Raw genomic sequence first — 11,664 nt, 5'->3', positions numbered from 1 at the left:
ATGATAAAATTTTGCAAGACCAATGACTTATTCATTGAAAATATCTTTTTTCAACAACACAAATGGTAACTATACACATCGACTTTACCAAATGGTGTACACAGGAATCAAATTGACTACATCTGTGGCAAAAAGAAATGGAAAATCTCAATATCTTCAGCCAAAACAAGACCAGAAGGAGATTGTGGAACAGACCATCAACTGTTCATATGCAAGTTCAACCTGAAGGTGAAGACAATTAGAACAATTCCACAAGAGCCAAAATATGAACTTGAATATATCCCTCCTTAATTTAGAGACCATGTAAAGAATAGATTTGATGCATTGAACACCAGTGACCAAAAACCAGAAGAATGGTGTGATGACATGAAGAGCATCATCCATGTAGAAAGCAAGAGGTCATTAAAAATATGAGAAAGAACGAAAATACCAAAATGGATGTCAGAAGACACTCTGAAACTTGCCCTTGAGCAGAGAGTAGCTAAAGCAAATGAAAGAAATGACAAGAGAAAAAAGATGAATGGAAGATTTCAAAGAGCAGCTCAATCAGACAAAGCCAATTACTATAAAGAAATGTGCAGAGAACTGGAGTTTGAAAACAAGAAGGGAAGAACACACTTGGCATTTCTCAAGCTGAAAGAACTGAGGAAAAAATTTAAACCTCGAATTGCAATATTGAAAGATTCCATGGGCAAAATATTGAACGATGCAGGAAGCATCAAAAGAAGTTGGAAGGAATACACAGAGTTACTGTACCAAAAGAACTGATCTATTTTCATCCATTTCAGGAGGTGGCATATGATCAAGAACCCATGATATTGAGGGAAGAAGTCAAAGCTGCACTGATGCAATTGCTGCAGAAAAAGGCTCCAGAAATTGACGGGATACCCATTGAGATGTTTCAACAAACAGGTGCCCCCCTGGAAGCACTCACTCAGTTAAGGAAAGAGATTTGGAAGACAGCTACCTGGGCACCTGACTGGAAGTGATTCATATTTTTACCCATTCCAAAGAAAGGTGATCACACAGAATGTGGAAATTATCAAACAATATCATTGATATCACATGCAAGTAAAATCTTACTGAAGATAATTCAAAAGTGGTTGCAGCAGTATATTGACAGTGAACTTCCAGAAATGCAAGCTGGATTCAGAGGAGGATGTGGAATGAGGGACATCATTGCTGATGTCAGATGGATCTTGGCTCAAAGCAAAGAATACCAGAAAGATGTTTACTTTTGTTTTATTGACTATGCAAAACCATTTGATTGTGTGAATTATAACAAATTGTGGATAACATTGAGATTAATGGGAATTCCAGAACACTTAATTGTACTCATAAGGAACCTGTACATAGACCATTAGGCTGATATTCAAACAGAAAAAGGGAACACTGCATGATTTAAAATCAAGAATGGAGTACGTCATGGTTGTATCCTTTCACCATGCTTATTCAATCTGTATGCTGAGCATATAATCCAAGAAGCTGGACTATATGAAGAAAAACATGGCATCAGATTGGAGGAAGAATTATTAACAACCTGCAATATGCTGATGACACAACTTTGCTTGCCAAAAGTGAGGAAGACTTGAAGTACTTACTGAAGAAGATTGAAGAATACAGTCTGCAATATGGATTACATCTCAATATAAAGAAAACAAAAATCCTCACAATTAGACCTATATGGAACATTACAATAAACGGAGAAAAGTTTGAAATTGTCAAAGACTTCACATTGTTTGGTTCTACAATTGACACCAATGGAAGCAGCCATCTGGACACAATAAGACATGAAGCACTGGGTAAATGGGCTGCAAAGGACCTCATTCAATTGCTGAAGAGCAAAGATCTTTCGTTGAGAACTAAGATGTGCCTGACACAACCCAAGATATTTTCAATCACCTCATATGCATGTGAGAGCTGGACAATGAATAAAGAAGACCAAAGAAGAATTGATGCTTTTGAGCTGTGGTATTGGTGAAGAATGCTGAAAGTACCGTTGACTGCTAAAAGAACTAATAGGTCTGTCCTGGAGGAAGTGAAGCCAGAATACTTCTTGCAGGCAAGAATGCACAGATTTCACCTCACATACTTTGGTCATATTGTCAGAAGGGACCATTCTCTGGAGAAGGATGTCATGCTTGATAATGTGGAGGGTTGACTAAAGAGCGGAAGGCCCTCAACGAGATGGATTGATATGGTGGCAGCGGTGATGGGCTCAAGTATAGCAAGAACCATGGAGCTGGCTCAGGACCCAGCAGTGTTTCATTCTGCTGTGCATAGGGTCACTGTGACTAGGAGATGAATTGTCGGCACCTAACAACAACAATAACATAATCAAGGTCATATTTTGACTCTTATGCACTTGTTTTAATTTTCTTCAACTTCAACTTGAACTTGCATATAAGCAGTTGATGGTCTGTTCCACAATCAGCTCCTGGTCTTGTTTTGGCTGAAGATATTGAGCTTCTTCATTGCCTTTTCCACAGATAGAGTTGATCTGATTCCTGTGTACTTCATCTGGTGAAGTCCATATGTATAGCGCTGTTTATGTTGTTGAAAAAAGGTATTTGCACTAAGTAAGTCATGATCTTACATGATCTTACAAAATTCTGTCATATGGTCTCCATGGTTATTTCTATCATCAAGGCCATGTTTTCCAAATACCAGTGATTTTTTCTTTGTTTCCAATTTCTGCATTCGAATCACCAGTGATAATCAACAAATCTTGATTACATATTTAGTCAATTTTAGACAGCAGAAGTTGGTAAAAATCTTCAGTTTCCTCGCCTTTGGCTTTGGTGGAGGTGCATAAATTTGAATAATAATAGTATTAACTAGTCTTCCTTGTTTGCTGTTGTTGTTATATGTTGTTAAGTCAGACTCATAGCACCTCTTCCTTGGTTTTCCAAGGCAGTATCACTACAGAAGTAGATTGCCCAACCTTCCTTCTGAGGAGCGGCTGGTAGATTTGAACCACGAGCCTTATGGTAAGCCTTAGGCACTATGCAACCAGACCTCCTAGTCTTCTGTCACTGACAATATTGTACTTTAGGACAGATCTTGAAACGTTCTTTGTGATGATGAATGCTCCACCATTCATCTTCAATTTGTCACTAATGGCATAGTAGATCATTTACTTGCCTTATTCAATATGGCCAAAAGCAGGCTGTTTCAGCTCATTATTGTATGAAATATTGATCTTTATTTGTTCCATCTCATTTTTGACAACTTGATTTTCCTAGATTCACATTTAGTACATTCCATGCTCTGATTATTTGTGGATGTTTGAAGGTGTTTCTTCTCATTTTTAATTGTGCCACATCAACAAATCGAGGTTCTGGTAATTTTATTCCATGTCCATAATTAAGGCCAGCTCTACGCCAAGGAGACATCTCTTCTCCAGTAGTATTTTGAGTGTATTCTGACCTGAGGGACCTCTGGTGGAGTGTTGTCTAAGGCATTTGATAGCTAACCAGAAGGCTGGCGTTTGAAACCCAGCAGACACTCCTTGGAAGGAAGGTTGAGCAATCTACTTCCATATAGATACTGCCTTGGGTCGCTATGCATCGGACCCGACTCAACAGCAGTGGTTTTTTTTTTTTTATTTTTGCTTTGGTTTCTGACCTGAGGGGATCATCTTCCAGAACTATGTTGGACAGTGTTTCAGGGCTGTTCATAAAGTTTTCCAGTAATATATCAGTTTTTCACTGTTATTCATAAGGTTTTCACTGGCTCTTCTTTGGGATGTCCCCTTCCTTCTGAGTCTGTCTTAATCTGGAAGTGTCACTGAAACCTGCCAACCATGGTGATCCTGCTGATATTTGAAATACTAGTGGCATAGCCTCCATCTTCACAGCAACACAAAAGCCATCACAGTATGACAAACTGACAGATGAATGATGGGTTGTATGTGTGAGCACTGGCCAAATCAGAAACTTCCAAATTGCTTTTCAAATTAATATTTTACATTCCCATCAACAATTGTTGAGAGTTCCCTTTGTTTTTCATACTTGCTAGCATTTGGTATGTTAATAATATTTTATGTTAGCCATTTCAGTAAGTGTGTAGTTACATCTAATCATGGTTTAAATTCTCATTACCCTAATAGTTAATGACATAGAACATATTTTCATGTTCTCATTTTCTGTGGTGATGGATATGTCTATTCAAAACTATTGATATTCATTTTTCACATGAAAAATTTGCTATGGAGAAAACTACTAGAATAATTTGATAACTAACCTTCAAGAAGATCCTAAAGTATTATGCCACCTGATAGTTGTTGTTAGGTGCTGTTGAGTCTTCTCCAACTCATACTGACCCCATGCACAGCAGAAAAAAAACACTGCCTGGTCCTGTGTCAATCAGTCTTGTTGAGGGCCTTTCCCCTCTTTAATCATCCCTCCACTTTACCAAGGTTGATATCCTTCTTCTGAGAATGGTCCCTTCTGACAATATGACTAAAGTAGGTCAGACGAAGTGTGGCCATTCTCCCTTCTAAGGAGCTCTCCTGCTACACTTCTTCAAGGACAGATTTGTTAGTCCTTTAGCATTGGATTGTAGTACTTTCAGCATTTTTCACCAGCATGACAATTCAAAAGCATTGGCTCTTCTTTGATCTTCCGTATTCATTGTCCAGCTCTTGCATGCATATTAGACAATTGAAAATGCCATGGCTTGTGTCAGGCAAACCTTAGACCTGTAGGAGACAACTTTGCTTTTCAGAATTTGAAAAAAGTCTTTTGAAGACAATTTGTCCAATGCTATACGTTGTCTGACATCTTGACTGCTGCTTCCATTGGTGTTGATTGTAGAATCAAGTAATATGAAGTCTTTGACAACTTCAATCTTTTCTCCATCTACCACTATGCTTCCTATTGGTCCAGTTGTGAGGATTTTTGTTTTCTTTATTTTGTTGTTGTTGCTGGGTGCCAACAAGTCATCTCTGAATCATGGTGACCCTATGTACAGCACAACAAAACACTGCTCGATCCTGTGCCAGCACAATCACTGCTATACTTGAGCCCATCATTGTAGCCATTGTGTCAGTCCATCTTGCTGAGGGCCTTCCCCTCTCTCATTGACCTTCTACTTTACCAAGCATGATATCTTTCTTCAAGGAATAGTCTCTTCTTACAACATGACCAAAATAGGTGAGACAAAGTCTGGCCATTCTCCCTTCTAAGGAGCACTATGGCTGCACTTCTTCCAGGATGGATTTGTTAGTTCTTTAGCAGTCCATGGTACTTTCAGCATTCTTCACCATCACAACTCAAAATCATCGACTCTTCTTCAGTCTTTCTTATTCATTGTCCAGCTTTCACATGCATATGAGGTGAGTGAAAATACCATGGCTTATGTCAGGTGCATCTTAGTCCTCAAGGAGTCATCTTTACTCTTCAGCACTTGAAAGAGTCTTTTGAAGCCAATTTGCTCAGTGGTATGTGTCGTCTGATATCTTGAGTGCTGCTTCCATTGACATTAATTGTAGAACCAAGTAATATGAAATCTTTGACAACTTCAATCTTTTCTCCATTTACCGTGATGCTGCTTATTGGTCCAATTGTGAGGAATTTTGTTTTCTTTACATTGAGGTTTAATCCGTACTGAAGACTGTAGTCTTCAATCTTCATCAGTAAGTGCTTCAAGTCATCCTCATTTTCAGTAAGCAAAGTTGTGTTATGTGTGTATCGCAGGTTGGTAATGAGTCTCCCTCAAAATCTGATGCCATGTTCTTCTTCATATAGTCCAGCTTCTCAGATAATTTACTCAGCATACAGATTGATTAAGTGGGAAAAGGATACAACCCTGACACACATCCCTTCTTGATTTTCAACCATGCATTGCCCCCTTGTTCTGTATAAACAACAGCCTTCTGGTTTATGTACAGGTTCCTCATGAATACAATTAAGTGTTCTGGAATTCCCTTTCTTCTCAATGTTAAGCATAATTTGTTATGATCCACACAATCAAATGCTTTTGCATAGTCAATAAAACACAGGTAAACATCTTTCTTGCATTCTTTGTTTTCAGCCAAGACCTATCTGACATCAGCTGTGATGTACCATGCTTCTCATCCCCTTCAGAATCCAGCTTGTATTTCTGGAAGTTCTCTGTCAATATACTGCTTTAACTGTTTTTGAATTATCTTCAGTACAATTTTACTAACCCAACAAACCAAACACACTGCCATCAAGTCAGATCCGACTCATAGTGACCCCTCCTTGGGATTCTGAGGTGGTGTCACAATAGAAATAGAAATAGAAATAGATTACCCAATCTTTCCGGGTAGTGGCTGGTATGTTTGAACTGACAGCTTTTTGGTTATCAGTCAAATGCCTTAGGCGCTCTGCCATCAGAGTTCCTAAGATTTTCAATAATATCCACATTCTGTGGGATCACCTTTCTTTAGAATGGGTGCAAATATGGATCTCTTCCAGTTAATTGGCCAGGAAGCTGTCTTCCAAATCTCTTGGCACAGCCAAGTGTTGGCCTCCAGCTCAACATCCATTTGTTGAAATGTCTCAATGGGTAGTCCGTCATATCCTGGAGCCTTGTTTTTTGCCAATCCTTCAGTGCAGCTTTGACTTCTTCCTTCAATACCATTGATTCTTGATCATATGCCACCTCCTGAACTGGATGAACATTGACCAATTCTTTTTAGTACAGTGATTCTATGTATTCCTCACATCTTTTGATGTTTCCTGCATCACTCAATATTCTGTCCATAGAATCTTTCAATATTGCAACTCAAGGCCTAAATTTTTCCTCAATTCTTTCAGCTTGATAAATGCTGAGCATGTCCTTCCTTTTTGTTTTTCTAACTCCAAGTATTTGCACATCTCATTATAGTAATTGGCTTTGTCTGCTCAAGCTGCTCTTTGAAATTTTCTGTTTAGCTCTTTTATCTTGTCATTTCTTCCATTTGCTTTAGCTACTCTATGTTCAAAGACAAGTTTCAGACTCTCTTCTGACATCTATTATGGTCTTTTCTTTCTTTCTTGTCTTTCTAATGACCTTTTATTTTCTTCTTAGATGATATTTTTTTATGTCATGCCACAATTCCTCTAGTTTTCAGTCTTTGGTGTTCAATACATCAAATCAATTCTTTAGATGGTCTTTAAATTTAGGAGGGATATATTCAAGGTCATATGTTGGCTCTCCTGGACTTGCTTTAATTGTCTTCAATTTCAACTTGAACTTGCATAGGAGCAGTTGATTGTCTGTTCCACAATCAGCTCCTGGCCTTGTTTTGGCTGAAGATATTGAGCTTCCCCACAGATGTTGTCAATTTGATTCCTGTGTACTCCATCCAGTGAAGTCCGTGTGTATAGCTGCTGTTTGTGTTGTTGAAAAAAGGTATTTGCAATGAATAAGTCATTGATGTTGCAAAATTCTGTCATGCCATCTCGAGCATTATTTCTATTACCAACACAGAATTTTCCAACTATCAGTGATTCTTCTTTTCTTCACATTTTTGTATTTTAATCACCAGTGATAATCAACACATTCTGATTGCATGTTTGGTCAATTTCATACAGTCGAAGTTGGTAAAAATCTTCACTTTCCTCATCTTTGGCATTGGTGGTTGGTGTGTAAATTTGAGTGATAATAGTATTAATTGGTTCTCCTTGTAGGTGTATGCATATTATCCTGTCACTGACAGTATTGTAGTTCAGGATAGATCTTGAAACATTCTTTATGACGATGAATGTCACACCATTCCTCTGCAATTTGTCACTAGATCATATGGTTGTCTCATTCAAAATGACCAAAACTGATCCATTTCAGCTCACTAATACCTAGGATATCAATCTTTATCCATCCCATTTCATTTTTGACAACTTCCAATGTTCCTAGATTCATACTTTGTACATTCCATGTTCTGATTATTAATGGATGCTTGTAGCTATTTCTCCTCAATTTGAGTTGTGCCATGTTAGCAAATCGAAGTCCTGAAAGCTTTTCTATATCCATATCATTAAGGTTAGTTCTACTTTGATGAGGTAGCTCTTTCTCAGTAATATTTTCAGTACCTTGTGACCTGATGGGCTTCAGACTATTCATGAAGTTGTCCAGTAATGTATCAGTTTTCTCTGCTATTAATAAGATTTTTCTTGGCCAATTCTTTGAGAAAAGGATGGCCTCTTCCTTCTTCTTAGTTTGTCACAGTCTAGAAGTTCTCTGAAACCTGTCTACTCTGGCCAACCCTGATGGCATTTGAAACATTGGTGGCATAGCCTCCAGTTTCATAGCAATACACAAGCCACCACAGTATGATAAACTGACAGAAAAATTTGTCTCTATTTGTTGTTGTTGTTAGGTGCAGTTGAGTCATTTCCGACTCATAGAAACCCCATGCACAGCAGAACAAAACACTGCCCGATCCTGCGTCAGCTTCATGATCCTTGCTATACTTGAGCCATCATCGTAGCCACTGTGTCAATCCATCGCATTGAAGGCTTTCCCCTCTTTCGTTGACCCTCCACCTTACCAAGCATGACATCCTTCTCCAGGGAATGGTCCCTTCTGACAACGTGACCAAAGTAGGTGAGAGGAAGTCTGGCCATTCTCGCTTCCATTTTGGGTGCACTTCCTCCAGGACAGATCTGTTAGTTCTTTTAGCAGTCCATGGTACTTTCAGCATTCTTCGCCAGCACCACAACTCAAAATCATCAACTCTTCTTTGGTCTTCCTTATTCATTGTCTGGCTCTCATGTGCATACGAGGTGATTGGAAATATCATGACCTGTGTCAGGTGCACCTTAGTCCTCAAGGAGACATCCTTGCTCCTCAGCACTTGAAAGAGTTCCTTTGCAGCCAACCATCCCAGTGCTACATGTCATCTAATGTCCTGACTGTTGCTTCCATTGGCCTCAACTGTAGGACTAAGTAATGTGAATTCTTTGACAACCCCAATCTTTTCTCCATTTATCATGATGCTGCTTATTGGTCCAGTTGTAACGATTTTTGTCTTCTTTATATTGAGATGTAATCCATACTGCAGACTGTGTTCCTCAATCTTCATCAGTAAGTGCCTCAAGTCATCCTCACTTTCAGCAAGCAAAGTTGTATCATCAGCATATCTCAGGTTGTTAATGATTCTTCCTCCAATCCTGATGCCACATTTTTCTTCATATTCTCCAGCTTCTTGGATTATTTGCTCAGCATATAGAATGAATAAGTATGAGGAAAGGATACAACCCTGACACACCTCCTTCCTGACTTTAAACCATGCTATGTCCCCTTGTTTCATTCGAACAACAGCCTCCTGGTCAAGGTACAGGATCCTCATGAATACAATCAAGTGTTCAGGAATTCCCATTCTTCTCAATGTTATACATAATTTGTCATGATCCACACAATCAAATGCCTTTGCATAGTCAATAAAGCACACGTAAACATCTTTCTGGTATTTTTTGACTTGAGCCAAGATCCATCTGACAGCAGCTATGATATCCCTTGTTCCATGTCCTTTCCTGAATCCAACTTGCACCTCTGGAAGTTCTCTGTCAATATACTGCTGCAACTGTTTTTGAATTATTTTCAGTAAGATCTTACTTGCATGCGATATTAATGATATAGTTCGATAATTTCCACATTGTGTGGGATCACCTTTCTTTGGAATGGGTACAAATATGGATCTCTTCTGAGATCTTCTTCAAGGTGTGATTCAAAATGGCCAAAACTGATCCATTTCAGCTCTCTAATACCTAGGAAATCAATCTTTATCCATTATATCTCATTTTTGACAACTTCCAATGTTCCTAGATTCATACTTTGTACATTCCATGTTCTGATTATTAATGGATGCTTGCAGCTATTTCTCCTCAATTTGAGTTGTGCCACATAAGCAAATCAAAGTCCTATATCCATATCATTAAGGTCAGTTCTATTTTGATGAGGCAGCTCTTTCCCAGTAATATTTTCAATGCCTTGTGACCTGAGGGGCTTCAGACTTTTCATGAAGTTGTCTAGTAAAGTATCAGTGAAGTTGACCAGGTAGCTGTCTTCCAAATTTCTTAGCATAACTGAGTGAGTGCCTCCAGTGTGGCATCCATTTGTTGAAATATCTCAATGGGTAGTCCATCAACTCCCAGAGCCTTGTTCCTTGCTAATTCTTTCACTGCAGCTTCAACTTTTTCCTTCAATACCATAGTTTGTCTCTATTAGTTTTTCCAAACCTCTCCACCTTCCCCTTACCTGGACCCAGGCTTCAGCCTTGACTTCCCACTTCCTGTCTTTGGGCTCTCCCTCCTTTTACTTGGATTGGGCCAACATCAGCCTGGCTTCCGACTTACAATTGATATTCATACTCTATGTTTTACCCTCCCACAATGTACCACACATTGTTTTCTGGAACTAATAGGATATGCAATTTTTATATTATCTTCAAAATAAGGTTATAAAAAAGATTGCAGCTACCATTTTGGATCTCTTTTGGTCAGGGGTGTACAACTTTTTTTTTTTTTTGCAAAGGGGAATATAATACACATTATGTTATTTGTGGAACATATAATTTTCTCTATTGTATTTTCTTATATTTTAAACAGCTATTTAAAAATGTAAAAATTAGTCAAAATGGAGTCTCATCAGTAAGCACCATGCTATTTCCCTGTAGCATCTAGGTGCTTGAAAAACTAGGTACAGCAGTTTGAATTAGGGATTTTGGTGCTCTGAACAGCTCACTGAATCAGAGTGCACCAAACACAGAAGAGCAGAATTAGAAGAAAGGCACAGGGAGATTATTATTTAAGAGGACAGACAGGCAACTGAGAGAGTCCATTGGAAACTTCCTGGGGCAGTCACTGACTGGTGGGTGAGGGTGGACACCTGAGATCCTTGTGAGCCAAGAAAGAAGACACTCTATATCAGCATACCAGCAACCACACCAACATCTCAGCAAACAGCCCCAAGTTTCTGCCTCCAGCACCTGATTTTATCAGTAACTTGGGTCACCTACATGCTAACAGGCACATTCAGCACCACTGAAACTCAAGCAGAGAGGTCACTGGTGCTCCAGGAGGGTGAGCTCATCCCCCTTTCAATAGGTCACTGAGTGGGTGTGGGTCAGCCTGAGAAACATTGTGCTTATCTTTGTCACTGATATCGGGATCACAGTTTACTAGCAGGTACTTCCCCGACTCCAGCACAGCTGAAATCATGTACTTCTTTGGTGTCGCAGGTGGGAGATATCACAAACAGACTCTTGAGCCATTAGCGGTCTGGGGGATTGCACCACACCATGGGCAGATATGGCGGGGAAAGAGAGGAAGCTGCAGCTGAGTGCAGACCCAGGAATGTGCCTTGGATTGGCTTTTTGCCACCAAGGGGCCTTGGAAGCAGGGTCTTTGAATATGCCTGAACCTGGTGGAAAGTGGCAACTCTTTAACAACAGGAAGTTTTCCTGAGATTGAGCCACAGCGTAGTAAATAACTTCGTCATCAGTAACAGCCTGCTCAAAGCCCTAGAAACGGACCCTAGCAAAACAAAGCTTTCCTTCTTCTGCTCCCACCTTCTTGGCCAATAACTTCACTCAATCAATAGAAGAAACCATATTCAGCCAATTACCATAAAACCTCCCGCTTTGAACTCTAAACCCTCTTTACGACAAACAGAAACACATATCCACATTCCACACAGTGATTCCACCATCACAAA

Source organism: Orycteropus afer, unplaced genomic scaffold (genome assembly GCF_000298275.1).
Source record: "Orycteropus afer afer isolate SDZICR_OR568_19922 unplaced genomic scaffold, OryAfe1.0 scaffold00279, whole genome shotgun sequence".
Classification (NCBI taxonomy): Eukaryota; Metazoa; Chordata; class Mammalia; order Tubulidentata; family Orycteropodidae; genus Orycteropus; species Orycteropus afer.
This window is presented reverse-complemented; position numbering follows the sequence as displayed.